At 43.9% G+C, this 26,366-nt stretch overlaps 1 protein-coding gene across 1 annotated transcript in view; it reads left to right on the forward strand.

Moving 5' to 3' along the window:
- Positions 1 to 3,086: 3,086 nt before the first annotated feature.
- LUZP1 (leucine zipper protein 1) overlaps positions 3,087 to 26,366 on the forward strand; it is a 187,146-nt gene continuing 163,866 nt past the window's right edge. The window contains exon 1 of the mRNA XM_081307315.1: positions 3,087 to 3,123. The gene's annotated coding sequence lies outside the window, so the exon portion shown is untranslated. The remainder of the gene's footprint in view (positions 3,124 to 26,366) is intronic.

Consider the following 26,366-nt stretch of genomic DNA (forward strand, 5'->3'; position numbering starts at 1 on the left):
GTATGCAACTACAATTAAAGAATAAACTTTTTTTTTTTTTTAATTCACTCTTTAGGGTTGGGGTTGTGGCTCAGCGGTAATGTGCTTGCCTAGCATGCGTGAGGCACTGGGTTTGATTCTCAGTACCACGTACAAATAAGTGAAAATAGAAGTCCATCAACAAGTAAAAAATATTTTTTTAAAAAAGATAAGTTTAAAAAATTCACTCTTTTTAAAAGTATGTGACTGGGCTGGGGTTGTGGCTCAGCGGTAGAGCATACGCCTCACATGTGATAGGCCCTGGGTTCGATCTTTAGCACCACATAGAAAATAAATAAAATAAAGGAATTGTGCCCAACTACAACTAAAAAAATAAGTATTTTTTTAAAAGTATATGACTAAGCCAAGTTTGGTGACACACACCTGTAATTCTAGCTTCTCAGGAAGCTGAGGCAGGAGAATGGCAAATTTGAGGTCATATTCAAGTAATGCCTTTAATCCCAGCTACTCCCAGGCTAAGAGGCAAGAGGATGGCAAGTTGAAAGCCAGCCTGGACAATTTAGTGGGACCCTGTCTCAAAATAGAAAATAAAAATAAAAAGGGCTTGGGATGTAATTCATTAGGAAGAGCACCTCTGGGCTCAGTCTCTAGTATTGCCAAAAAATCTTCCAAGTGTGGCTTATCTGAGTGATTCTGGCTCAGAGTCTCTTGGAGTTGCAGTCACTGAAGGCTCCACTGGGGTCAGAGGAATTGTTTCTGAAGTAGCACAGTCACTTGCCTGGCAGTTAATATATGTGGTTGGCCAGAAACCTCAGTTCCTAGACAAGTTTTACTGAAATAAAACTTTAGACCAATTAAGTGTTCTCATAATGTTCAGCTAGCTTCCCCCTTAAAGTAAATAATATACCATTTCCAAAATATCCCATTGATCACACAGGTCAGTTCTATACTGTGTAGGAAGAGACTAGACTGGGCTAGAGTAATAGAAGCTCAGAATCATTGAGGCCCTCTTGGAGGTTGGCTGTCAAACTTCGAATGAATTTGAGGCTGTTCACTATCTTTTTATGAAGTTTATGAAGCTAGCCTTTGACATGCAGACTTAGTAGTGATTATTTATGATTCCCGCTACATTTCAAGTATAGTGTTCTCCAAAAGTGTTTTGATCTAAATGTAAACAAATTGTTTAGTATGCCTTCAGAACTTTGGCATAGGGGTAGGGGGTAGACATCTTTCTAAAAGGTATGTTAGTAGCTATACCAGTGTGAATTCTAGTATGTTTCAAGTGTACAAAAGGTGCTTAGTAAATATTTGCTCAATTGAACTGACTAGAAGAGAGAAGTCAGCCAGTGCACACACACCTCTAACCCCAGCTACTTAAAAATTTTTAAAAATCTCAAAAAATCAAAGAGGCTGAGGATATGCATGGTAAAGTGACCTAGGTTCAATCCCAAGAAGGAAGGCAGGAAGGCAGACTTGCTAAGAAAGGAAAGAGAAAACAGGGCTACTCTTTACCGCAAGGGAATACGGGGAGGAGGCCTACTTTTTTTTTTTTTTTTTTAAGGAGGGATAGCCAGTAGAAAATGGGAAGGTTGAAGGTACAAGAGAGGGGTGATAATTGCTGAATCAAGGCTCCAGAGAAGATGGAAGTCTTGGAATGGGTGGCCTGGGACAAGGGAACATCCAGTCCCCTTCTGAGACTGGTAAGAATACTGGAAGCTTACAAGGTGAGAAAGGGCTGTTTTAAAATTTTGAAACTTATTTGGTTTAAATATTTAATTTTTCAGGAATTAACATTCTTTAAAGTCTTTAAGAAGAGGAATGCATTATTAATGATATCTCAGATGTCAACAAGTTTTTGTTAAACAGACAAATTATTATCTTCATGTTCTCAGACTGACTGGATGTGAGGGCTTACACATACTCTTTAACCTCTCTCTCTCTCTTTTTTTTTTTTTAGAGAGAGAGAGGAGAGAGAGAGAATTTTTTTTTTTAATATTTATTTTTTAGTTCTCGGCGGACACAACATCCTTGTTGGTACGTGGTGCTGAGGATCGAACCCGGGTCGCACGCATGCCAGGCGAGCGCGCTACCGCTTGAGCCACATCCCCAGCCCTAACCTCTCTCTCTTGGCTTCAATGTTCTCATGCCTAAAACCATAGCATACTTAGTGCTCTTTGCAGGTCCTGCTAGCTCTTGGTTACTGTGATTAATCCATGTAAGTAATGTTACTCCATGTATGTGCTCCAAGTATTCAGCTGGGCTCATTTACTGCTTTTATGTATGTATTGATGAAACCTTTAGTGGAAGTTGTGCTACATATGCAAAATATACAAGTTTCAATCAACATGAATCTCAGTAGGCAAAGTAACCTGTCTGAGTCTCTGATATCTATAAAAATATGCAAAGGCTAATAATACTTTATTTTATCATCATAACCGTCTTGTTATGTACGTAAAATGAATTCAAGGTATTGAAAACATTACAATGATTCAGTAAATGGTAGGTTTAGAATCCTATGTGTATATACTATCATTGTGGCCAGATGTGTTGAGCAATTCAGAAATTTTGGGGATTTTAGCAAACAGTCCTGGAATGTAGGTACTTGTGTGTTACGTTATTCCCCAGCCAAGTCTGGAGCAGCATCCATAGTCGAACACATAACTGTTTGCGCAGGAAATGGTAGTAGTCTCATGTTAGTTCAGTTTTTGTGGCCAAGTGAATTTTTTTACCAAACATGGAGAAATTTTGGTTTTCAGCAATGTTTGGATTTTGAATTGCAGGTAAAGACTATGGACTTGCAATTATCAAACCAGCATACATTTATTAAGCCCTACCCTGGACAGCTGTGTTTAGCACTATGAGTCACAGAAAATATCCTTGGCATTTATCCTCTCTGTGCTATCTGCATCATTTATCTAGAACCCCTTGTGAGACAGAATGGAAGGAAAGCATAAAATAAAAATTTTTTGAAAAGATAAGTCACAAGTTAGTACATTATTTAAAAAAAAAAAAAAAAGAGTGAGAGAATTTTTTAGTTTTTAGGCGGACACAACATCTTTGTTTTTTTGTGGTGCTGAGGATCGAACCCAGGCCGCACGCATGCCAGGTGAGCGCGCTACCGCTTGAGCCACATCCCCAGCCCAAGTTAGTACATTATAAAAGGATGTTCCAGTAAATACAAAGCATGAAAAAGTGCTCAGTCTCAGTAGTAATCAGGGAAATGTATATAAAAATCACACCAAACTGCCAGTCTGATGAGTGGTGGAATAAAAATGTCTTGACAAGGGCTGGGGAGGTGGCTCAAGCGGTAGCGCGCTCTCCTGGCATGCGTGCGGCCCGGGTTCGATCCTCAGCACCACATACAAACAAAGATGTTGTGTCTGCCAAAAACTAAAAATAAATAAATAAAAATTCTCTCTCTCTCTCTCTCTCTCTCTCTCTCTCCTCTCTCTTTAAAAAAAAAAAAATGTCTTGACAAAGGCAAGTGTTGGTGAGAATGTGAAGCAATGGGAATCTTCACTGCTAGTGGCAGAGTAAACTAGAATGCATACTTCACAGCTGGCAGTACATTTCATACATAGTACTGGCACACCTTAAGTGTATACCCCAGAGAGACTTGTGGTCACATCGATCAGAATATATAGCTACAGATAAATATAGACATGTAATGGGCATACAAAGTTTATGTTACATACATCATAAATGAATGTTGACCAAAGATGCCAGACAAAATTAATTAGTCTGTTTCAGGTACTTTTCTGTATTGTTTTATAATTAAAAATGGATTAAAAATGGCTTTGGAGTAAAATCTATTAGAATTTAACTTGGTGGTCTTGAGCAAAATAACATCTTTGTAGTGTTGTGAGAGTTATTGAGACAGCCATCACAGTGGCAGCCCATGCTAGTGTACAGCATCTTTCCACATTACCTGACATTGGGCTAAGGTCTAATTTTTATAACAACCCTGGGACACTGGTGCTCTTCCCTTGTCCAACATGCATGGGGCCCTGGGTTCAATCCCCAGTACCAGAAGGAAGGAGAGGGAGGAAGGGAGAAATGGAAAAACTAACTGGTGCTATTTTATTTTTCCAATTTATAGATCAAGCAAGACCCAAGGAGGTTTTGTCAGAAAAAATAGCCTATTTGTTTAATGGCCACCTCACAAGATTTACTTCTTTAACTATAAAATTTATAAAAATTCACATTCAAATCATTTTAATAGCAATGACTAGATTTACTTGAGCAACTTTCTCTTAGTCTTCTCTCAGCTTTTTAAGGCCTGTTAGCTTGTTCTTGCAGTCATCCCTGTGAAGCAGCTGGAGGCTGCTGATGTCAGAGGTGGGCGTTACTGGGGACATGAGGACCCTGTGGAGGAAGGGAGCAAAGATATCTAAGAAAAGCAGACTCAAAGGGAATGAATTCTACAAATCACACAATCAAAGTTAACTTACGGAACATACCAGAACCCAGGCCTTTTCATTTAGGGTATCACTGCATCCTGTGGGCGCTTCCTATTTCAATTAGAAGACTGTGAGAACTGGAAAATCCTCGAGACTCCAGCAAAGACATTAATGACGATTAATAAATGAAGATCGGGCTGGGGGTGTAACTCAGTGGTAGAACACGTGCCTACTGTGCCTGAGCCCCTGGGTTCCATCCCCAGCACTGCAAAAAATAGTGAAAGCACTGGAAGAAAGGTACTTTGGTCCCTGGAGTTGTTGGATAGTGAATGAGCAAGTATTGGTGAGAACTCATTCGACACTAACACCAGTGGTTGGAGTTGTAGAGAGGTGCCATCTGATTCCGGCTTGGCCAGCGTGAGGACCTGAGAACAACACAGAAGTAATGCAGGGTGCCTCAGGAGGGGCCGGGGTCAAGCAGTACAGTAACTAGTTCTCCAGGCCTCTAGTCCTTCGTTATTTCTAGAGTGTCACAGGCACTTCATAAATGTTTGCTGAACATCTAGAAATAGTGTGTGTGTGTGGGGGGGGGAATATTAAAAAGACAGGAGAGGGAGGGGACAGTCGGTAGGAAAACCTTGTTAGGGTAGTCCCCACTCTGACCACCAGATGGCGCTGTTTTCACGAATTATAAGTCTTGGTTGCTTTCTAACAGGTTAAAACCACCTGTGCAGACAAGTATGTTTATGAAAAGGAATTACTATCTTCAGATTTCAAAGGTTTTTGAAAGGTCTTGTTTTTACCTTGACACTCACTTTTTTAAGCACCAAAAGAATGAACATCAAGCTTGAAGTTGTCCAACTGTATTCCACGAGCCCTAGGACTTGAGTGATAGGCCTCAACACTTAAAAACTGCCAGCTTGGCTGGGGATGGGGCCCAGTGGTAGAGGCATACTTTGCATGCACCAGACCCTGGATTCAATGTCCACTCACAAACAACAACAAAAACCAGATTTACTTCCACTTTTGGTATATTGGACTTAATAGCTAAAAGATTTTTGTTTTAATTCTAATCTTTAAATAAAGCATTTATAATCATGTGACTGGAAAAATAGCCAATTCCAAAATACAAATGAGATTAGTAATTTGGTATTCTTAAAAAAGTTCTTCGGGTTCTTGTTGAATCTAAGGCATATTTCAATTATTTCAACTCAATTCAATCAAAATACCTTTTAAAAAGCTCTCAAAGACAGAAGTAAGAAAGAAGGGGAATTGTAGGCATACTTAACTCTCTCATCTCCTCTTTTCCTCTTCCTACTTTTTTTTTTTTTACATTATGATATGCCTTTAAGTTTATTTCAACATTTTATTATGAAGTTCTTAAACTCAGAGAAAAGTTAAAGAATTTACAGAAACACTACAATGACCACCAAGATTCTACAATTAATATTTTGCTTGCTTTAGCAACTATTTGTCCAGCCCCCATCAATCCACTGTATTCCTGTGATGCATTTCCAAGTAAGTATGGTATTATTAGGAGCATATTTAGGTTTTGCCAGGGTTCTTGGTATAGAACTCCTAAACCCTTGGCTGATTTTTTTTTTTTTTTTTTTTTTTTTTTTGTACTGGAGATTGAATCCAGAGGTGCACATCTGCAGCCCTTTTTTGTTTTGAGACAAATCTCACTAAGTTGCTCAGGGCCTTATTAAGTTGCTGAGTCTCGCTTTGAACTTGTGATCCTCTTGCCTTAGCCTCCTAAGGCTCTGGGATTACAGAGTACCCAGCAGATGGATGGAACTTTTATCCCTAATCCTTCCAAGAAGGAAGCAGAGCTAGAGATTAAGTTCTATCTAAATTTTTTAACAATGAGATTTGATGAAATTCTGGGTTGGTGAACAAACTCATTGAGGTGGTGGGAGGGCAGTGCCCCTGGAGAGCCCTCCCTGCTCCTGGCATGCGCATCTCTTCACCAGGCTTTCTGAGTTGTATCCTGCATAATAAATCAGTGAGCCTAAGGAAGGCAAAACTTCACTGAATTCTATGACCTATTTCTAGCAAATCATTGACTCTAAGAAGTGGGGTAGTCTTGGACTGAATCCTTGATCTGCACTTGTTAGGGACAGGATTGTACCAAATCATCAGACACCTAGTTGCTGTCCCGAGAGCTGGAGAACCAGTGTAGGGAAAAAACCCATAAAGTGTCAGAAGTCTTCCTCTAGATTGTTACAGACAGAAGTGTGTGATCCCCAAGTAACTCAGCACATGATTGACCTAACATCTACTAACACAACTCTTCTGGGTTTGCAGCATTGTTTGAATGAACAGTCCTTTTGGGGACTTTAGTTCACATTTCTTCCACTCAGTGGAGCTTAAAGTTTTAATTTCTGTCCTTGGTCTTACCAAGCTTCACAACCCTACATCCAAAGTCTCTTTCTTGGCTGACTTCTGTCCTTGGGGTCCATCCAGGATGATCAAAAATGTGTTAGTCACTCAGTAGTGACCAAAACATGTCCATTGTCTTCAGCTGACAAAGTCCTCAATGACCGTCCCTACCCTCCACGGTCCCCACCCTCCACGCTCCTGATGTGGCCTCTGCAACCTGCTGCCAGTTTTCTAGGAGAAATTCTTGTTCCTTCCCACTGGATTAGGGAACAATGTCAGTTTCCAAAGCAGTATGTTGCTATGGGAACCTAAAGTTATTTGGAGTTGCAAAGAGATAGCGAGTAATCAGTGACACAATCTGAAACACTCCATAATTGTCCCTCAAGAATAATAGGATAAATGTTTTATTCTTAGGTGAGGGAACTTCTGTGCTCCTGGGAGGATCTGGGAGACAGTGACAACTGCTGAGGGAGAAAGCAGAGGGTTGGGATGAGGACCTTCTGCTGGCAAGACAGACTCCTGGTTCTCCTGCTGTGTGTCTCTTAGACAATTCATCTATTCTTTCTGAGCTGCTTTTCCTCTTCTGGAAAATGGGATGGCAGCCTGTAGCTGAAAGGGACCTTGGAGATGATCTGGAAGATGATTCTCTGAAACAGATGGTGCCTGCTTGTTTTGCTGGGGAAAACCTGCCTTTGAGGAACCAGCAATGTGAGGGCAAGTGTGTACACACAGTGCTGGACTTTGCTTTCCTTGATGTAAGTCACAGTCACACATTACACTTTGACAGTCCTTAACATTTTAATTTATAGGCTGTGATTAGTGCCATCATGTACTGCATAACTATTAACCTGCTATGGCCAGGGTGGGTGATCCTTGTGTTCCAAATGCCTTTTGTAAACAGTAGTGCTGAGGATCAAGCCCAAGTTCTAGGCACTGAGTCACATAGCCCTCAGTGTTTTTTTTTTTTTTGTTTGTTTGTTTGTTTTTTGTTTTTTTTTTTTTTAATTGAGACAGAGTCTTACTATGTTGCTTAGGCTGGCTTCCAACCCCCAGGCTCAAGTGATCCTTCCACCTCAGCCTCCAGAGTAGCTGAGACTATAGGCATATTGCTACCACACCCATTGATAATGCATTTTAAAAATATATATATTTGTGATCCAGCATAGTTAAAGCCAAAATGTTTATGAACTTAAAAGATGAAATTGGAGGGCTGGGGTTGTGGCTCAGCGGTAGAGTATTCGCCTAGCACATGCAAGGCCCTGGGTTCAAACCTCAGCACCACATATAAGTAAATAAATAAAAGGTGTTGTGTCCAACTATATATATATATATATATATATATATATATATATATATATATATGAAATTGGAGGGTTGGGGCTGTAGCTCAGTGGCAGAATGCTTGCCTGGCATGCATGAGGCACTGTGTTCAATCCTCAGCACCACATAAAAATAAACAAAATAAAGGCATTCCGTCCATCTACAACTACAAAAATTTTTTTTAAAAAAGATGAAATTGGAAAGGTAATGAGAGCCGGGTGCAGTGCTGCGTGCATATAATCCCAATGACTCAGAAGGGTGAAGCAGGAGGATTACAAGTTGAAGAACAGCCTGGGAAATTTAGGGACACCCTGTCTCAAAATAAAAAATGAAAACGACTGGGGATGTGGTTCAATGGTAGAACACCCAAGGTTCAATCCTTAGTACAAAACAAAAAAAAAAAGGCGAGAATCAGATCCATAGACCCTTAAAAACCTGCTGCAAAGGTTTTTGAGTGTTTGAAATTCTCCACTGGATTCCTGTTTCACATTCTCTTGCATTACCACAGTATAATTATTGAATACAGGAATTTGAACCTGATAGAGTCTTTTTTTGGGGGGGAGGGGGTTGCCAGGGATTAAACCCAGTGGGCACTTAACCATTGAGCCACATCCCCAACCTTTTTTAAAATTTTATTTAGAGACAGGGTCTCCCTGAGTTGCTTAGGGCTTGTTAAATTGCTGAGGCTGGCTTTGAACTCCTGATCCTCTTGCCTCAGCCTCCTGTGCCGAGGTGATGCCATAATATCAACTAATATACAGCCCATTTTCGAATTTCATCAATTGTCCTAATAACATCACTTACAACTATTTTTTCCCTGTCTTAGATCCAAGTCGGGGTCACACGTTGCATTTAGTGGTCTCTTTTCGTCTTACATCATTCTTCAGCCTTTCTTTATGTTGATTTCTCAGAGTAAATGCTAGTTATTTTGTAGCTTTGTCTTAATATTTCTTTATGATCAGGTCAAGATTATACATGTGTCTTTGGCAAGAATATCACAGAAGTGGCCTTAGGTCCTTAGTCTGTCATATCAGGAGACTCAGTTGGCACTAGCTTTAATCACCTGGTTAAGAATGGTGCTTGTCAGATTTCTCCACTGTAAAGTTATCATTTTTGCATTTGAAATTGCTAATGCCGTTGTAAGGAAGTTCTTCAAGATTACATTTCTCATTAACAGCATTCCTTCCATATCTGTTAGTTGTCAGGCTACCACAAGGAAGAGGGTTAGGGTTAGGGTTAGAGGTCCCTTCTCCCCTTCTTCTATGGTGCTATGAACTCCTGGATTCCTGTTTTATTCTATGGTTTATGATTCACTTCAGTCATTAATTATTCTGATGTTGAAATTGTCCCAGATTTCTGGCCAGCCGTTTGCCCAAAATCCAGTTTACATGAACCATACATAGTCTCCCAGGTGGGCTTGAATAGGTGATGGGTCCAAATTGAAGTGGTAGCATTTAGGTTACTGAAAGCAGGAAGAATCCGGTAACTAAAGTCACTTTAAACGATTTTCAGGAACAAAAACACCCTATACTGAAGTGGGTTTTAAAAAGCAAGAAAAATAGCACAACCACCCAGCAGTGACGAGAAGAATTTGGACGGGGGTAGGTGTGTCCTTATGAGAAGAAGAAATGGCACAGGCAGAGCTGCTGGGTCCTTTCAACCCTGACGCTGAGGTCAGGGGTGGGGCATGGGGATAATGCAAGGAGCAACAGCTACTCATAGAACCAAAATGTCAGTGTCAGAAAGCATCGTTCAATCCATCTGGTTCAGCTGTTCCTAATCTTTGTGAGGACATAGCCTGCTCTGAGGATCTGGTGACAGCTCTGAGCCATTTCTCTTTAAAAAGTACACACTGCATTAGGTGAAAAATTATGGATTTCAAAAATTGATCCTGGGTCTGGAGGTTCAGCTCAATGGTACAGTGTGTGTACACTGTGTGTGAGGCTCTGGGCTCCATCCCCAGCACTGCAGAAAAAAAGGGAGAAAGAAAACAAGTTCATCATGGGTCCTTGGTCTACTCAATTAGCTTCAATTGTTTTTAAATTCTGTAGCATTTCAATTAAAGGAGAGCATGGTTTTCCCACACAGAATAAGTACAGGTATGATCTGTTTCACCATGAGGTCATCATCCACAGATTTTTTTTTTTTTTTTACTCCCATGCTTCTCTGATAACTCAACAATTAGCTACCAGCAAAAAGTTGTCTTCACCAAAAAAGAACCATTTCAAAGCCTTCCTTCCCCATGCCATGGTAAAGAACCTATATGTACTTTTAAAATTGAATTTAATTAATAATATTAATTTTTGTAGGACCAGGGATTGAACACAAGGGCACTTTACTAATGAGCTACATCTCTAGTCCCTTTTTATTTTTTCTTTTGAGACAGGGTCTTAATAAGTTGCTAAAGGAGCCTAAAGCTTGGAATCCTCCTGCCTCAACCTCCTGAATCTCTGGGATTACAGTTGTGTGCCACCAGGTCTGGCTTTGTTGGTTGGTTGATTGGTTTAACCAGTGTCCCTCTTTACTAGACTATAATTGGAAAAATTGGTTTTGCAATCAAGGCCTTGCCTTGTCCTCTTTGAGACTGATGCTGATTTAATCAGGCATGGCCAACCCTTCTAAGGAAATAAATTTGACTTTCACAGAGCCAAAGCTTTCAAAGCCTTCTCAGGAAAACCCAACCTATACACAGGTTACAGAGCACCCAGCCTTACAGGTGAGGAAGGAAGGTCACTTCCCAGCAGCTCAAGAATCTTAGGTATTTGGGGGATTCAAGAAAAGAGGAATTCACCCAAATTGAGATTCCTTATAAAAATTTGCAGCAATTTTCTATAGTGTGTGTGTTAAATTAAAATTCCTCCTATACCTGAGTCTATAATCAAACCAAATGTAAAGAGATCAGCCTTATTTTATGATCAACAGTGATCTTTCTTTTAATCCCAGCAGCTTGGGAGGCTGAGGCAGAAGGATCACATGTTCAAAGCCAGCTTTAGCAATAGTGAGGTGCTAAGCAGCTCAGTGAGACCCTGTTTCTAAATAAAATACAAAATAGGGCTGGAAATGTGGCTCAGTGATTGCATGCTTGTGAGTTTAATCCCTGGTATTCTCCCCAAAAAATGATCTTTCTTTGAAGTATTGGAAATATGGCTGAACACTGGCCTAACGTGTGAGGCCCTAGATTCAATCCCCAGGACTGGGAAAAAAAAATTAAAAAGGAAAAGAAAAGGTAATCTTTCTTGGAGATTACTTTTTTGGCCTGGGAACATAGCTAGGTGGCAGAGTGTGTGCTAGTCAAGCACAAAAGCTTGGGATTTAATCCCCAGCTTCACCAAAAATATGTGTGCACATGTGTGTATATACACACACACACACACACACACACACACACGAATTTATTACCCTTCATGTCTGGAGGTTAGAGATCCAAAATGGGTGTCCCTGGGTTAGAGGCTGACCACATTTCTAAGTTTGTGGCTCCATCTTCAAAGCCAGCAATGGATGGGGAGGTCTTTCTTACTTGCCATCTCTGTTCCAACTCTTGCCTGACTCTTTCCTGTGTAAGAATCCCTGGGATCACACTGGGCCCATCCACATAATCTAGGATAACTTCCCCATGTCCAGGTCATCTGAGTAGCAACCTTAATTCCCCCTGCCAGCTAATGTTACAGATTCACAGGTTCCAAGGACTGGAACTGGGGCACCTTTGGGGAGCCATTTTTCTGCCTTCTATGGGGGAGACTAGGGAAAAAATTGTGCTTTGATGGAAAACTGCAGTGTCTGAGCCAGAGTTTTCAAATTACTGACCATGTGGCAAATGTCACAGCCACCTGTTTTTTGTATTCAACCTGTGTCAAGAGTTAGCCATGCACTGTGTGTGTGAGCTATGTACATTCAAGCACATGAGGGGACTGGACTGACGCTGCTGCTCTGACTGGGCTGTATGATATACGTGTCCTTTTCCCTCACTCTGCCTGTGATCTCCACATAGCACCTGAGATGGGTGTGGCCTTCCAAGATGTCAGTCAATCTGCTGACTGCAAGACATCACCAAGCAACCCCCCAAAACCTAATCTTTTGCCTGCCTCTCTTGTCTCCTTTGTGGGAGCTGAGGTTGAGAAGCTGTCACTGAACCCCCAAAAAAGGTATTTTCTGCCTCTGTGTGGTTATTTAGTAGCCAGCCCAATTCACCTGGAGTGACCCTGACTGATTCAGTCGTGTGCTTCAGCAAACCTGAGGATAGATTTTACATTTTTAAAGGATTGAGAAAAATGCAAAGAATAATATTTTGTGATGTGTGAAAATTATACAAAACTCAAATTTCAGTGTCCCTAAGTAAGGTTTTATTGGAACAGAGTTGTTCTCATTTATTTATGTATAGTCCATAGCTGCTTTCATACTTCAAAGGCACAATTGAATAGCTGAAATGAAGACTATAAGGCCCATGAAACCTAAAATATCTACTCTCTGGCTCTTTACAATGTGAGTTTGCTGATCCCTAGTCAGTACATGCCTTTCTGATCCTAGCCTTGTGTCTTTTGAGCTGTTTTTCAAGTCTATAAATTATAGAGAACTGAGGGCAAAGATAAATAATTCTTATCTCTTAGCAGGCAAATTCTGTCTGGCAGATTCTGTTGACTTTCCTCTCTGACTGCCCAATGAGGCAATTTCTCCTCCGTTGCAGATTGCTGTCAATATTCCTGATCTCTAATTGTTTATGCTATTTGAATTTCTCCAAATCAGTCATAACATCTTAACTGGCCTTCTCACTAACTATGAATTAAGTAAGATATTTAACATGTTCTTGCTTTATATTCAAATGAAAATCATGATTTTACCCTTTTTGAAAATCATCCTTTACCAATGGCTAAATCATTCTGCTATGCTTTTGCGGTGATGCTGTGGCACACACCAGGACCCAGTGGCTTCTGTGTGGCACAAGGGACTCAGAACACTGACAGACTGAAACCTGTTCAGAGATGCATGGTGATAGTCTGGGGACCCAAATGCACAAAAGATGAGGCAAAGTCGATGGGTTTTGAGTCAGATGGCCTAGTCCCTGCCCTAGTTCTGCCATAATGTCATCTCGGAGAAGTGACATGTCTTCTCCATGGACATAATACAAATTACCTACAAAGACTGTGTGAAGGAAACTGCATGTGATCTAAGACCTCTCCCACGGTGAGCCTTCAATAAGCATTAGCTATTATTATTACCAGTGGGGGTAGCAGGTAGCTGAGGCTGACGAGCACATGAATGCTATTTTGAAGTTGTATTAATCATTGCTAACTTTTTGACTGAGTCCTTACTCTGAGGCTCATGCTCCTTTAGTCCTCACGGTGTCCCTGGGGAACTGGCACCACCACAGTAGGACACAGTTTTATTGTTTTGGTTTGGTTTGGGGATGCTGGAGATGGAACCCTGGTCTCGTGCATACTAAATAAGCACTCTACCACTCAGCCACACCCCAGAACAGAGTTCATCCATCAAGTGTTGCCTTGTGGCGAAGGGGGTTGATTTTTTTCTGAGGACCCTTCAAAGTCCCAACTAACTCTGGTGTAAGTTGCAGGGAGACTCTGATATGGTTAAAGAAAGGATTTTATCCAGGTGCAGTGGTGCCCACCTGTAATCCCAGTGGCTCAGGAGGCTGAGGTAGAAGGATCATGAGTTCAAAATCAGCCTCAGCAACTAAGCAAGACCCTAAACAACTCAGACCTTTTCTCTAAGAAAAATATAAGATAGGGCTGGAGATGTGGCTCAGAGGTTAAGCGCTCCTGGGTTCAATCCCTAGTACAAAAAAAATAAAATAAGGACTTTAACATCTAAAGGTGTCACACAATGGAAAGGTCTGATGTGAGGTAGTGAACTCCCCCTTCCATGCAGCGCTAGAGCAGACAGCGTGCAAGTTTGTGGTAATGCTGAAGAGGGGGAGTCCATGTTCTGTAGAGTGTGGACAGGTGGCCTCCAGTTCCTTTCCATTCACCTTCTCTAGCACTGTTACTTCCCACCTTGCTATTGATCCCCAAAACCCTACATGCACCTCTAACCTGGATCATTCTTTGTCACTCAGAAGCTTCTAATCTATATGGTCTTTAAAAAGTATCCCAGTGTTTTTGTCTTCTCTTACAGTAGTCATGAATTGGAGGAAGGACATCTCCACTTCACATGTTCCCAGGTTCCCTGCCCCTGTCTACAGTATCCATTTTCTTAAAACAGATCTCATCCCCTCTCCCACCATGAAGGTAAGCTTGTAACCCAAGATAGGCCGCTCGTTTCTGTGCCCCTGACCACAGTACACCAGGCCATGTCCCCTGGCATTCCTCTCCAGTCTTTTTCAAACCAAAAGTCAGAAGCAAGTTTTTTCTTCTTTCCTACAAAAATAGGAAGGTGCAATTAATGTTGCTTGTGGCCATGTCCCTAACACGTGGACAAAATCCAGATGAGTTAGGAAAGAATGAGGCAAAAACATAAACAAAGGAGTAGTGGCCCACACCTGTGATCTCAGCTACTCCAGAGGTGAGGCAGGAGGATCTCAAGTTCAAGGCCAGCCTCAGCAACTTAGGGAGACCCTGACTCAAAATGAAAAGGGCTAGGGATGTGGCTCAGTGGTAGAGCATCCGTGGATTCAAATCCTGAAGAAAGAAAGAAAAAGAAAGATTGAGCGAACCGAAGATAGGACTTTGCAGGGGCTGAGGCAGAGGCAACCTCTGCAGCAGTCAGGACTCCACAGCCACTTACGAGGTGGTAACTGACACTCTGCTGCAGATTCTGCCACTGCCTTGCTGGGTAACTATAGGCAGGTCAGGGCCCTCCCAGGGGCACTGAAGTACATGAACCTACAGCTTCAAGCCCTCACTTACCCAAGTTCCTCAAGGCTTTACCTTATTCTGTGTTTTCATTCATTTTTTTTTTAAGTAGAATATTCCTTTTTTATTTAAGTTTAACTGATACATAAAAACCTTGCACTGATGTTGTATTTGTAATTTTGCATTCTTTATTTAAAGAGAGCCCTCCAAGTTGTCGATGCTTCAAACCCAAACCCTTATCCCCACCCATCTGGGCTCCTCTCTGGGCTTTTGTTTCCAAAGATGTGCAAGGAGGGACTTGTTTTGGACAATGTAGACAGTCCCCTCTGGCTCTCATTGCTCCTGATACTCAGCACCTTGGCCACATGATCAAACTGGAGTGTTCCCTAGAGCATGGACATTGTGGGGAAAAGACTTTGGCATTGAGCCTATTATAGCAAAACCATTGCTGCTGAGGCCAAAAGTAAAACATTTTACTTTGGCTACCGAAGCTATGCCCAGGCTCTCCCTCTCTAGCTTCACCTTCTCCATAAACTTCCTGTTTTTAATAAGTCAACCACTCTGGCCTTCTCTAGCCAGTGCTCCTCAAAACCACAGGGTATTTGCATATGCTATTTCAGCCTGAGATGCTTTTCCTCACTCCCATTAAACCCCCTTGGTTCTCTGCCTAATTAATTACTTCTCCTCCAAGCCTTGGTCCTTTCCTGATCTCTCTAAGCCCAAGAAGAGGGTGACACTGTGTACCTCTCCCATACAGCTCTTGTCACTATTATAACTTTATGTTCATTTATCTCTCTCTAGGGAGGCTGAAGCTCCTTGAGGGCCCTGAGGCCAGTAACTGCTTCTACACATCCCTGGTTTTAATGCCTAGCTCTGTAGTTCACAGCAAGGGCCAATTTTGCCCCAGGTGACATTTTTGGTTGTCAAACTGAAGTGTGCTACTGGTACCTGCGGCCAGGAATGTTGCTAAACATCCTGTGATACACAGTACAGACTCTTGCCACAAAGAATTGTCCTGCCCAAATGTGAGTAGCACATAAGAGGTGAGAAACGCTGGCTGACGCAATACCTGGCCGATGAAAGGGACTTGGAGAATCTGCGTTGAGTGAGTGAATAAGAATGAGCCTTCAGGGTTGGGGTCGTGGCTCAGTGGTAGAACGCTTGCTTCACATGTGTGAGGCACTGGGTTCGATTCTCAGCGCCACATATAAATAAATGAATACAATAAAGGTCCATCAACAACTAAAACAATATTAAAAAAAAAAAAAAAGTGAGCCATCTGAGCCAGGTGAAGTGGTGCTCACTTTCAGTTCCAGATAGTCAGGGGACTGAGACGGGAGGGTCTCAAAGATATGAGTTGAGGCTTGAATATTAAGTGGGGAAAAGCCAGTGGGACTGGAACTAGACTAGTGTCTGATGTTTCTATAATATGAGTAGATGTCCTATATTGAGTCTTCCTGGAAAGGGCCTCCTGGGTGTGATGATTCAGGCATCAGCACTGTATTTGTCAGCTTCCATTAATGTAACTAAATATCTGAGATAATCAACTTAAAAAGAAGAAGGGTTTGGATTACGGATGCAGCTCGGTGGTAGAGCATTTGCCTAGCATGCACTAAGGCCCTAGGATCGATCCCTGGCATTGCAAAGAAAAGAAAGAAAGAAAAAAAAGTAAAGAAGAAAGGTTTACTTTGGTTCAGTTTCCAAGGTTCCAGCTCATGGCCTGTGGGCCCTGTCTGTCTGTGGTGAGACAGTGTCTCATGTGGGGAGCGCATGGCAGAGGAAGATGCTCACATTGTGGCGGCCAGGAAGTGAAGAAAGAAGGGGGAGAGAACTAGGTCCCAGTAACCCTTCAAGGGCATGCCCCAGGTGACCTAACTTCCTCCCATGAGATGCCACCTCTTAAAGGTTCTCTTATGGCACCTCACAACAGTCCCAGAGGTGGGAACAAAGGCTTCAACCTGTGAGCCACCAGGGGACCTTTTCAATCCACAGCACACATCTACAGGAAGTCCCTATGCCAGTAACATTGGAATTTAAAACCCATGCTCACTGACAACTGGGACCCTGTCAAGTCCAGAGCTCTGGTGGAAGGTAATGGCAACCAGTGGGAGGAGCAGGAGGTGGAGAGAGGGTCTTCCATTATGGCAGGTGGGACGTTCATTCCCCTGGGCCCGCCCCACCCAGGCCCTTCAGCGGACACATTCTAACCACTAGCCCTCTCTACAGAGCATCCCTCAACTCCAGCCTGCCTCCAGCTCAGAGCCTTGCTCCCAAATGTCTTAAAACGACCGTTCTTCCCACACCCACCACCCTTGGCCCCACCTTGTCACCTCTTGCCTATGTCACTGCCTATGTCTCCTTGTCACTGCCTATGTCACCTCTTGCCTATGTCACTTGCCTATGTCTCCTTGCCTTGGGCCATCCTCTGTCCTGGCAAACAGAGCTACACAGTGGCAAAAGCCTGCAGTGAAAGTCCTCAATGTGACCATGGAAATTGCTGACATTTGTACCTCCTTCTGTTTGTAAGACATGCTGTCGCAGATCAGCTCCTGAGGACGCTTAGAACCCATTTGGCATACAAAAAACAGATCCAGAGGAGGGGGTGGGTCACGGCAGCAACTGGGACAGAACTTATATCCGAATCAAATTCCTAGAATTTGTGATGGCACCTACCTCTAGATGGGTGTGTGGGTGGGCGGATGGAACAAAAGATGAACATGTGAGAAAAACGCAATTGCTTTTCATCTCTCTCACCCTGCAGATGAGAAATCTGAGGTCTAGGAGGCTTAAGATTGCATTGTCTTGGGCTGGGGATGTGGCTCAAGCGGTAGCGCGCTCGCCTGGCATGCCCAGGTTCGACCCTCAGCACCACATACAAAACAAATGTGTTGTGTCTGCCAATAACTAAAAAATAAATATTAAAAATTCTCTCTCTCTCTTAAAAAAAAAAGATTGCATTGTCTTAAACTAAAACTAGAACTTGAATTTGGGACTTAGCCTAAAAGCTCCATGTCTAGGGAATTTTTTTGACAGCACAGCCAGCTTTTGATTTTAGTGGGGCTGAGCGCTGGGTTTGATCCTCAGCACCACATAAAAATAAAGATGTTGTGTCCACCGAAAACTAAAAAATAAATATTAAAAAATTCTCTCTCTAAAAAAAAAAAAGTGTTGTTGCTGGGGCTGGGGTTGGGGCTCAGTGGTAGAGCACTTGCCTCGCATGTGCGAGACCCTGGGTTCCATCCTCAGCATGACATAAAAATAAATAAGTGAAATAAAGGTATTGTGTCCAATTACAACTAAAAAGTAAATATTTAAAAAAAGGTGTTGCTGCTAACACTTAACCCCTAGGCCAGGTGTATCTACTTCTACCATGATTGTGACATTGATGGTGGCTTGGGAATTAGGTTACTTTGTTCCTATTGGTAAAAGCCGAGTGGTGTTAACAAATCTTTAAGGAGTTCTCTAATTCACCTCAAGCTCGCTTCTGGGCACAGGGGACATGGCTTTCCATGTTTTGGGCATTCCTCAATCTCTTCCTGCAGAGAGACATCTTTTAGGGGTAGAGTATGTCCTTCAACCCTGACCCAGGGTAGATTTTCCCCAAAGCAGTGTTTTGGGGTGCTTAATTCATCCTAAATGCAGTAAAGTCTTCATCACTAGAGACAGAAAAGCTTTGGCATGCTTTTGGTAATGTCACACTTGGGAGACTGCAAGGGAAGGCAGAAGGCTCCCTAAGAGCAGCCTTCAATGGAGCAAGGTGCACTGAAATGCCCGCCCTGCCCCTCCCAGAGTGGGGAAGAGGCTGGGGGCAGGGAGCTTTTAATGTCTCCTAATTTGAGGAAGCTTCATGATGCAACTCAGGGAAAGGAGGAAGAAAAGTGCTTTTGGCATAGTAAAATGGGAGCTATTATTTCACAGCAAACAGGATGATAAAAGGGTGACAGAAGAACACCAACCTCTCAGAAAGGCCCGCCCTCCCTGAGGAGATCAGTTCTCCGGGTGGAACAGCGTTTTGCTTTCAGCTGTTTACCAGGCCTGAGCTTCAGCCTGGAGTGGAGGTCCCCCACTGCTCCTTTCTTCATCCATGGGACCCTTTGTGCTGGCCAGGATGGAGCCGGTACCACAGCACACGCCTGTAATCCTAGCCACTCTGGAGGCCGAGGCAGGAGGATCGCAACTTCCAGGCCAGCCTGGGCAACTTAGCAAGACCCTACCTTCAAGTAAAAATAAAAAGGGCTGGCATGCCTCCCTGTGGTAAAGCACCCCTGCCAAAAAAAAAAAAAAAAAAAGAGAGAGAGAAAAGAGGGAGCAGAGGTGCTGAGGGCCATTGCCAAGTAGGAATGACGCATCGAAATTTCCTTGCCAGCGTACCCCATGTTGCTTAGAGGACATTCGCTGGGACATTGCATGTATGCTTTAGTAAGGTGACCTTGCTCAAGGACCAGGGCGAATCCGGGTTTAGAGCTGATCAGGTTTTAGGGAGTATCCCGTCCTTGGGGAGTTCTCGTGAGATTCAGAAAGCATTGGAGAAAAAAGCCTCGTGGAGTACGTGAATGGGGCGGCAGGAGAACTGGGATTTCCCCAGAATGTGTGTAGAGGCCTGTGTGAGTTCGGGAATAAAGAATTGCTGTTTGAATCTACAAGGTGTGTGGTGGCTCGTGATTCTGTGCCCAGCCAAGACTGCGGCACAGAGGTGTATCCTCAGGCCCCCTTTCTTTGTCACCCAGGATGTGCTTGTAATGCTAAGAGCTGAGCAGTCCATACAGAGCTCCTCACTATCTTTCTTTTGGGACCAAAAGAGAATAGATGTGAATGGTCTTTGGGACCACCCAGGAATTCAGGTTTCCTCCCTCCAGCTGAGGGTTTATGACCCAGGCACTAGTGACCTTTGGGGCCAAATGATTCTTTGTTGGAAACCACTGTTCTGGCAGAGATGCAGGTGGATTGTGGAGTTGCTAATGAGGCAGTGGCCCACAGCCCCTCAATTTTATCAGCCCCTTTCAAAGCCCTGAGAGAAATCCTAACAATGTGTTCACAGAACAAACTTTTTTTGTAATATTTGTGAAAACCAGATTTTTTTTTTGTACCAGGAATTAAATCCAGGGGCGCTTAACCACAGAGCCACATCCCCAGGCCCCGCCCCCCACCCCCGCACTTTTTAAAAATATTTTTTTTAGTTGTCAATGAACCTTTGTTTATTTCTATGTGGTGCTGAGAATCGAACCCAGTGCCTCACATGCTAGGCAAGTGCTCTACCACTGAGCCACAAGCCCAGCACCCCCCCCAGCCTTTTTTTTTATGCTTATTAGAGACAGAGTCTCACTGAGTTGCTTAGGGTCTTGTTAAGTTGCCAAGGCTGGGTTTGAACTCAATCCTCCTGCCTCAGCCTCCTGAATCACTGGGATTACAGGCGTGTGCCACTGTATCCAGCTGAAAATCAGATATTTAAACCGCAATTAATCAAAGCCATTTTGTCTCCTTTTACTCCAACACTTTTGTGTGTTTATGTGTGTGTGTGTGTGTGTGAGAGAGAGAGAGAGAGAGAGAGAGAGACAGGGTCTTGCTAATCTGTTTAGGACCTCACTAAATTGCTGAGGCTGGCCTCTAATTTGCAGCCCTCCTGCCTCAGCCTCCCACAACAATTTTATATCAAACTTTGAGGTTTTTGAGGAGGAGGGTACTAAGAATCAAACCCAGGGCTCTCTACCCCTGAGCCATATCCCAGCCCCTTTTATTGTTTGAGACAAGGCCTTGCTAAGTGCTGAGGCTCACCTTGAATTTGCAATCCTCCAGTCTCAGCTTCCCAAGCAGCTGGGATTATAGATATGTGCCACCATGCCCAGCTCAAAATTTGTATTTTTGATCCTTCCCTTCCCTGGGCTGGGGATGGAACCAGGGCCTCATGCATGCTAGGTGGGCACTCTACCATTGAGTTACACCCCAGCACTCTCCTTTTCTTAAATATGATACTGGGTGGGTGTGTAACTCAGTGGTAGACCATCTAGCATACCCAGGGCTCTGGATTCAATTCCCAGCACCCCCTGCCCCAAAACACCAAACCAAAAAAAAAAAAAAAATACCCACAAGGATAAAGGTGTTTGCCCTGCCCTTCCTATGATTTGGGTTTGGCTTGTCCCTAACGTCCACATGTAGGAAGGTTGCTCCTGGAGCGGTGATATTGGATCTCGGTAGAACCTTTAAGAGGTGGGTGCTAGTGGGAAGTCTTCAGGCCGCTGCCCTCCAAAGGAAAGCCCTCACTAGAGAGCTGTTATACAAGGAGCAAGCCCAGCTCCTCCCTCTCCGCTTCCTCACTTGAGATGTGACCACTTGCTCTACCATATGGGACCATCCACTGCCCACACCAGAGGTCAAACCAATGGGGCCTGCTTAATATTGAACTTCGAGCTTCCAAAACTGTCAACTAAATAAAACTCTTTTCTTCATAAGTATCCTGCCTCAGTTGTTTTGTTATATCAATGAAAAGCTAATACACTAATACACTTCCCCAGGACCCTAGGCTTTAGGCCTCAAAAAACCCAAATCTGACTGTGTACTGAGAAAACCCTGGGTTCAAATCTTGGCTCTACCCCATCCTAACTCACTTAATATTTTTAAATCTCTTTAGGCTGTAAGGGACCCGTGAAATGTCGGAAGAAGAGACCACAAGAGACTGGCTTCATGCAATTGGCAGAAGGGGATTTATTGATTCAGCATGCTGAGGCTCCAGGCTCACTCAGGAAGATAGAGCAGCCCAGAGCCCCGGGCAGGGGTTGAGCAGTGCTTAAGTACACTTTTTGGGGAGGGCGGGGGCTTTGCATACATCACAGTCTCTTTTAACAAATCACCATACACCGTGGGAAAATCAAACAATAATTCTTAGACTTGATTAGTACATTCATTGGCGGAAACAGGCTGGGCAGGGGAGATTGGTCACTTCTAAGCGGGGTACACATTCAAACTGATTGGTTCTGGGGCCTTGAATGCCTACGTGCTGGACTACACAGGGCCCTAAGTTATTAAACAACCAGATGGCCAGTAGGGCATTGTCTTAACTGCCTCAGGAATTTAACCCAGGCTTTGCAGTTTAGAAGCAGGTTTACAATGCCTGGTCCTTTACATTTTAACTCAGGCTTTGCAGCTTAGAAACTTTACCCTTTCAAGGCCTCAGTTTTCTTATCTGAAAAAAATGGGCTAGTTAACCATGGTGCCTTCTAAGATTCTTATGAAAACTGAGAACATTCATGTCAACTTTTCGGCACCTCCGCTGAGAACAGGTGTTAGGAAGATGACGATGTTTTTTTCCCTCCTGGTGGAAATCAAATGTGGCGATTGCTTGAGTTGGGGAAAAGGACAAGGAGGTTCCTGAAGGTGGGAGAACAAGGTGACACTGGGGAGCTACCATATTTGGCTAGAACCATTTCCAAAGAAAAACTCTGGCTTTGAAAACAATGACGGGATGTTCAGGTGGAGACCAGGGAGAAAGATGAAGAGCAGACACTCAGAGCCGCCATTGAGGTTTTCTTTCTAGAAGTGAAGCCAGATTTAAAGTTAGGTAGTCAGTGTAGTTAGGGTCTAACATCAAGTGAAATCTAAAATGGAGGCCATGCTGGGAATGACTCAGGGAAAACACAGGACAACTCATGGAATGTTAATGAAGTCCCAAAAAGGCCCTAGGCCAAAGTCCACCTCAAAGAAGTGTTAATAAACAACCCCCAGCAAACTTAAAGATAGCCCATCACAAAGAAGTGTCCCACCCCTCGGGCCTTTCAACCTACATTCCATCACCAAAACTATAAAAAGGGGAGACAACAGCCCTTCCACGGATTCCACCTCTTGGGTCCCCTTCTTCCTCCGGGAGAAGTCTTTTTCTGCTGTCCTTTAATAAACTTCTAATTTCTCCTCTGACCTTGCCTCGGAGTGCTTCTTTGGTGTTATTCTTCAACATCGGGGAAGCAAGGACTCGTCACCGGTCAACAGCGGTATCAGAAGGAGCCCTTGCTAGGAATTCTCTCGGCATTCCATGGGCAGCTGTTTCCACCCAAGACACCTGTTTAAATAGATGCAGCCTCAGGGGCTTCACAGGTGCTGGTACCAATTCTGAATCTCCCTGGATGGCAGGGTCAGAGGGTTCCTTAGCATTCTTTAAACAGTAAGACACACACACACACACACACACACTTTCTTTGTGTGAATGGTATCTTTTCCTTTTTTCCCCCAGCCCTTTTTACTTATCGATTATTTTGAGACAGGGTCCCTTTAAGTTGCTTAGGGCCTTGCTCAGTTGCTGAGGCTGATTTTGAACTCGTGATCCTCCAGCCTCAGCCCAGGGCTCAAGCTCCAGCACGCCCCCCTCCAAAAAAAACAAAAAAAAGGACAACAAATATTTGCAACCTGGGAGGGTCTCCCTCGTTTCTGCCCGTGGCTCATTGTCATCTCGGCTTCCACTTGGGCAAAATGGGCCTCTTCAGGGTCCTTTCTGGCTTTAACAGAGTAGGAGCCTGTGAAGGTCTTTGACAAATCGATAACAACGTAATGAACTTGTCTGACAGCCGGTGTGAACGCCTCCCCACCCTGCAGCAAAAGGTACTTCTGTCCGGACATCTACAGTGGAGGCTTAATGGCTGAGAACTGGTGAAGCCAGATTTAAAGTTAGGTAGTCAGTAGTCAGTGTGGTTAGGTAAATCAGGTCTAATATCGAGTAAGATCCAAAATGGAGGCCATGTTGAGAATGAATTCCAGGAAAAGCAGAACAACTCTTGGAATGTTAATGAAGTCTGGGAAAAGCAGGACAACTCATGGAATGTTAAAGTCCCCAAAGGCCCAGAGCCCATCCCAAAGAAGTATTAATGAAACAGCTCCCAGCAAACTTGAAGATGCTGACTCAAAAGTCCTTCCTGCCCAGATTACTCCTTTGGCCCACCTGTGCCCCACCCTTGACAGAACAAAGGACAGGAATGTGACAGGAATGCATGAAGACCCTAGGTATAAAAAGGGGGAGACAACCGCACTTCCATGATTCCATCTCTTGGGTCCCCTTCTTCCTCCGGGAGAAGTCTTTTCTGCTGTCCTTTAATAAACTTCTACTCTCCAGTCTGACCTTGCCTCGGCAGGCTTCTCTGGTGTTATACTTCAGCTTTCGGGGAAGCAAGGACTCGTCACCGGTCAACAGCGTAACACTGGTAAGTACACACTTACCAGTGGGAGAATTAGAAGAACTGGATCGGTCCTGGGCCTCCCTCAGAAGCTCCTCTAGAAAGCTGGGCTTTCAGGGAGGGCAGGAAACCTCAACGGGACCAGGGAACCTGCAGCCCTGCGGTGGCAGATCCACCCTGTGCAGCCCCACAGCAAGAATGACAGCAGAGACAATATGTACCATTTATAGGACACTAATGGTCCCAGGGTAATGTGCCAAGTGCTTTAGTGGTCACAGAGTGCTCCTGACAATCCTCCAGTAATGTCTAATGGTGGATATTGTCCATTGAGAATTTAGTATGTACCAAGCTCCACCCAAAGCAAAAGACATAAAATATCTCACCTGGTCTCACAACTCTGTTACCCCCAAATCACAGATGGAGAAACTAAGGCAGAGTTAGGCGCTCAAGACAAATAGTTAATGTATGGTGGACAGGAAACTCAACCACGCAGTCTGGCTCCAGGGCCGAGGCTCTTAATTTCTCTACTGCGCTCTCTTGCAGTATGGTCTGAAGCATGTGCTGTTATTACTTCCACTTCACGGATGACACAACTGAGGCTTGGTGGGTGAAGTGATGTACCTAAGGCAGCATAGCTTGTATGGCAGAGCCAGGTTTCATCACAAGTTTAGGCACTTTCTTTTTTTTTTTTTTTATTGGTTGTTCACAACATTACAAAGCTCTTGACATATCATATTTCATACATTAGATTCAAGTGGGTTATGAACTCCCATTTTTACCCCAAATACAGATTGCAGAATCACATTGGTTACACATCCACATTTTTACATAATGCCCTATTAATAACTGTTGTATTCTGCTACCTTTCCTATCCTCTACTATCCTCCCTCCCCTTCCCTCCCATCTTCTCTCTCTACCCCAACTACTGTAATTCATTTCTCTCCTTGTTTATTTTCCCATTCCCCTCACAACCTCTTATATGTAATTTTGTATAACAATGAGGAGTTTAGGCACTTTCAAAGCCCAGGTTGATTGTCATTCCCTATTGCCACCAAAGTCACCAAAGGCCCACTGTGCACCCAGCACTGTGCAAGGATCCCTTGGGGAGACTCAAAACAGAAGCTGTACAAGTAGCAGCAGGTAGGACGGTCCTGTCTATGCTCTGGATTTCTCACTCATCTCTGTGTGACTCTAGGAAAGTCATGACCCTCTTTGGGCCCCCAAATCCCATCTGTAAATGAGAGGTTGTGTGATCTCCCAGAGGGTGGTGAGGTCCTGCCTGGTGGCATGGGACAAGGAGATGAGGGCATGGTAAAGGGCAGAGAGTGGCCTTTAGATGACTCAGCTGCTGTCCAAGGAGGACAGAACACCTCTAGGATGGAAGGGGCGGCCCTGTAGCTTACTTTAGAAAATGCCCCTTTCCACATCTCACCTCTTTCCAGAGGAGAAGGACCAGGAAGAGGGATGATTGATAGAAGATCCTACATTACTATATATTATATTATATTACTATATTATATATTACAGTACCGTATTACTTTCCTGTGACTGCGGTAACAAATTAACTGCAAACAGTGGTTTAGAACAACAGAAATTTCTTTTCTCACAATTCTAGAAGCCAGCAGCCCTAAACCAAGGCCTCAGCAGGGTGCTGCTCCCTGAGGCTCTGGAGGCAAATCTTCTATTTGCCTCTTCTGGCTTCTGGTGGCTGTTGGCGTCCCCTGACTTGTGGCTCCTGCTCTCTCTGCTCCGTCTTCACGTCACCTCTCCTCTGTGCATGTGTCCAAGTCCTTCTGCCTTTCTGTTAATCACTGGTGATTGCATTTAGAACCCACTGGGACAATCTTCTCAAGCCCACACACCACACTTAACTAAATGTGTACAGACCCTTCTACAGAATACACTAACGTTCCCAGGTTCTGGGAATCAGGACATGGACATACTTGGGGAACCGTTTTCCAACCTGCCACAGAAAGAGAAGGAAGGGAAAGAGACAGGAATGAAGATGTGAGATGAGCCCTGAGCACGAGCCTGCCCAGCGTGGCCCTCGGCTGCCCGGATCCTCAGTGGGTCTGGGGGAATCTGGGTGAGCCTTCCAGCTGGGGTCTCCACCAGCTGTTCTGAGGCTCCACAGGGCCTCTACCACGCCTGCTGCAGCTGTGAATCCTAGTGGACAGCGTGGCCTGGGTGCGGGGGTTGGAGACCTGGCTCCTGGGTCTGCTGCACGGCTGGCTGTGGAGCCTGGAGCTAGACCCTGCTCTTCTCTGAGCCTCTCTCCTGCCGATGTGCCTGCACTTGGATCTCCTTTGCGCTCTAGCCCCACTTTTTCT

The sequence above is a fragment of the Spermophilus citellus genome, assembly GCF_964194105.1.
Source record: "Spermophilus citellus genome assembly, chromosome: 9".
In the NCBI taxonomy this organism is placed as follows: Eukaryota; Metazoa; Chordata; class Mammalia; order Rodentia; family Sciuridae; genus Spermophilus; species Spermophilus citellus.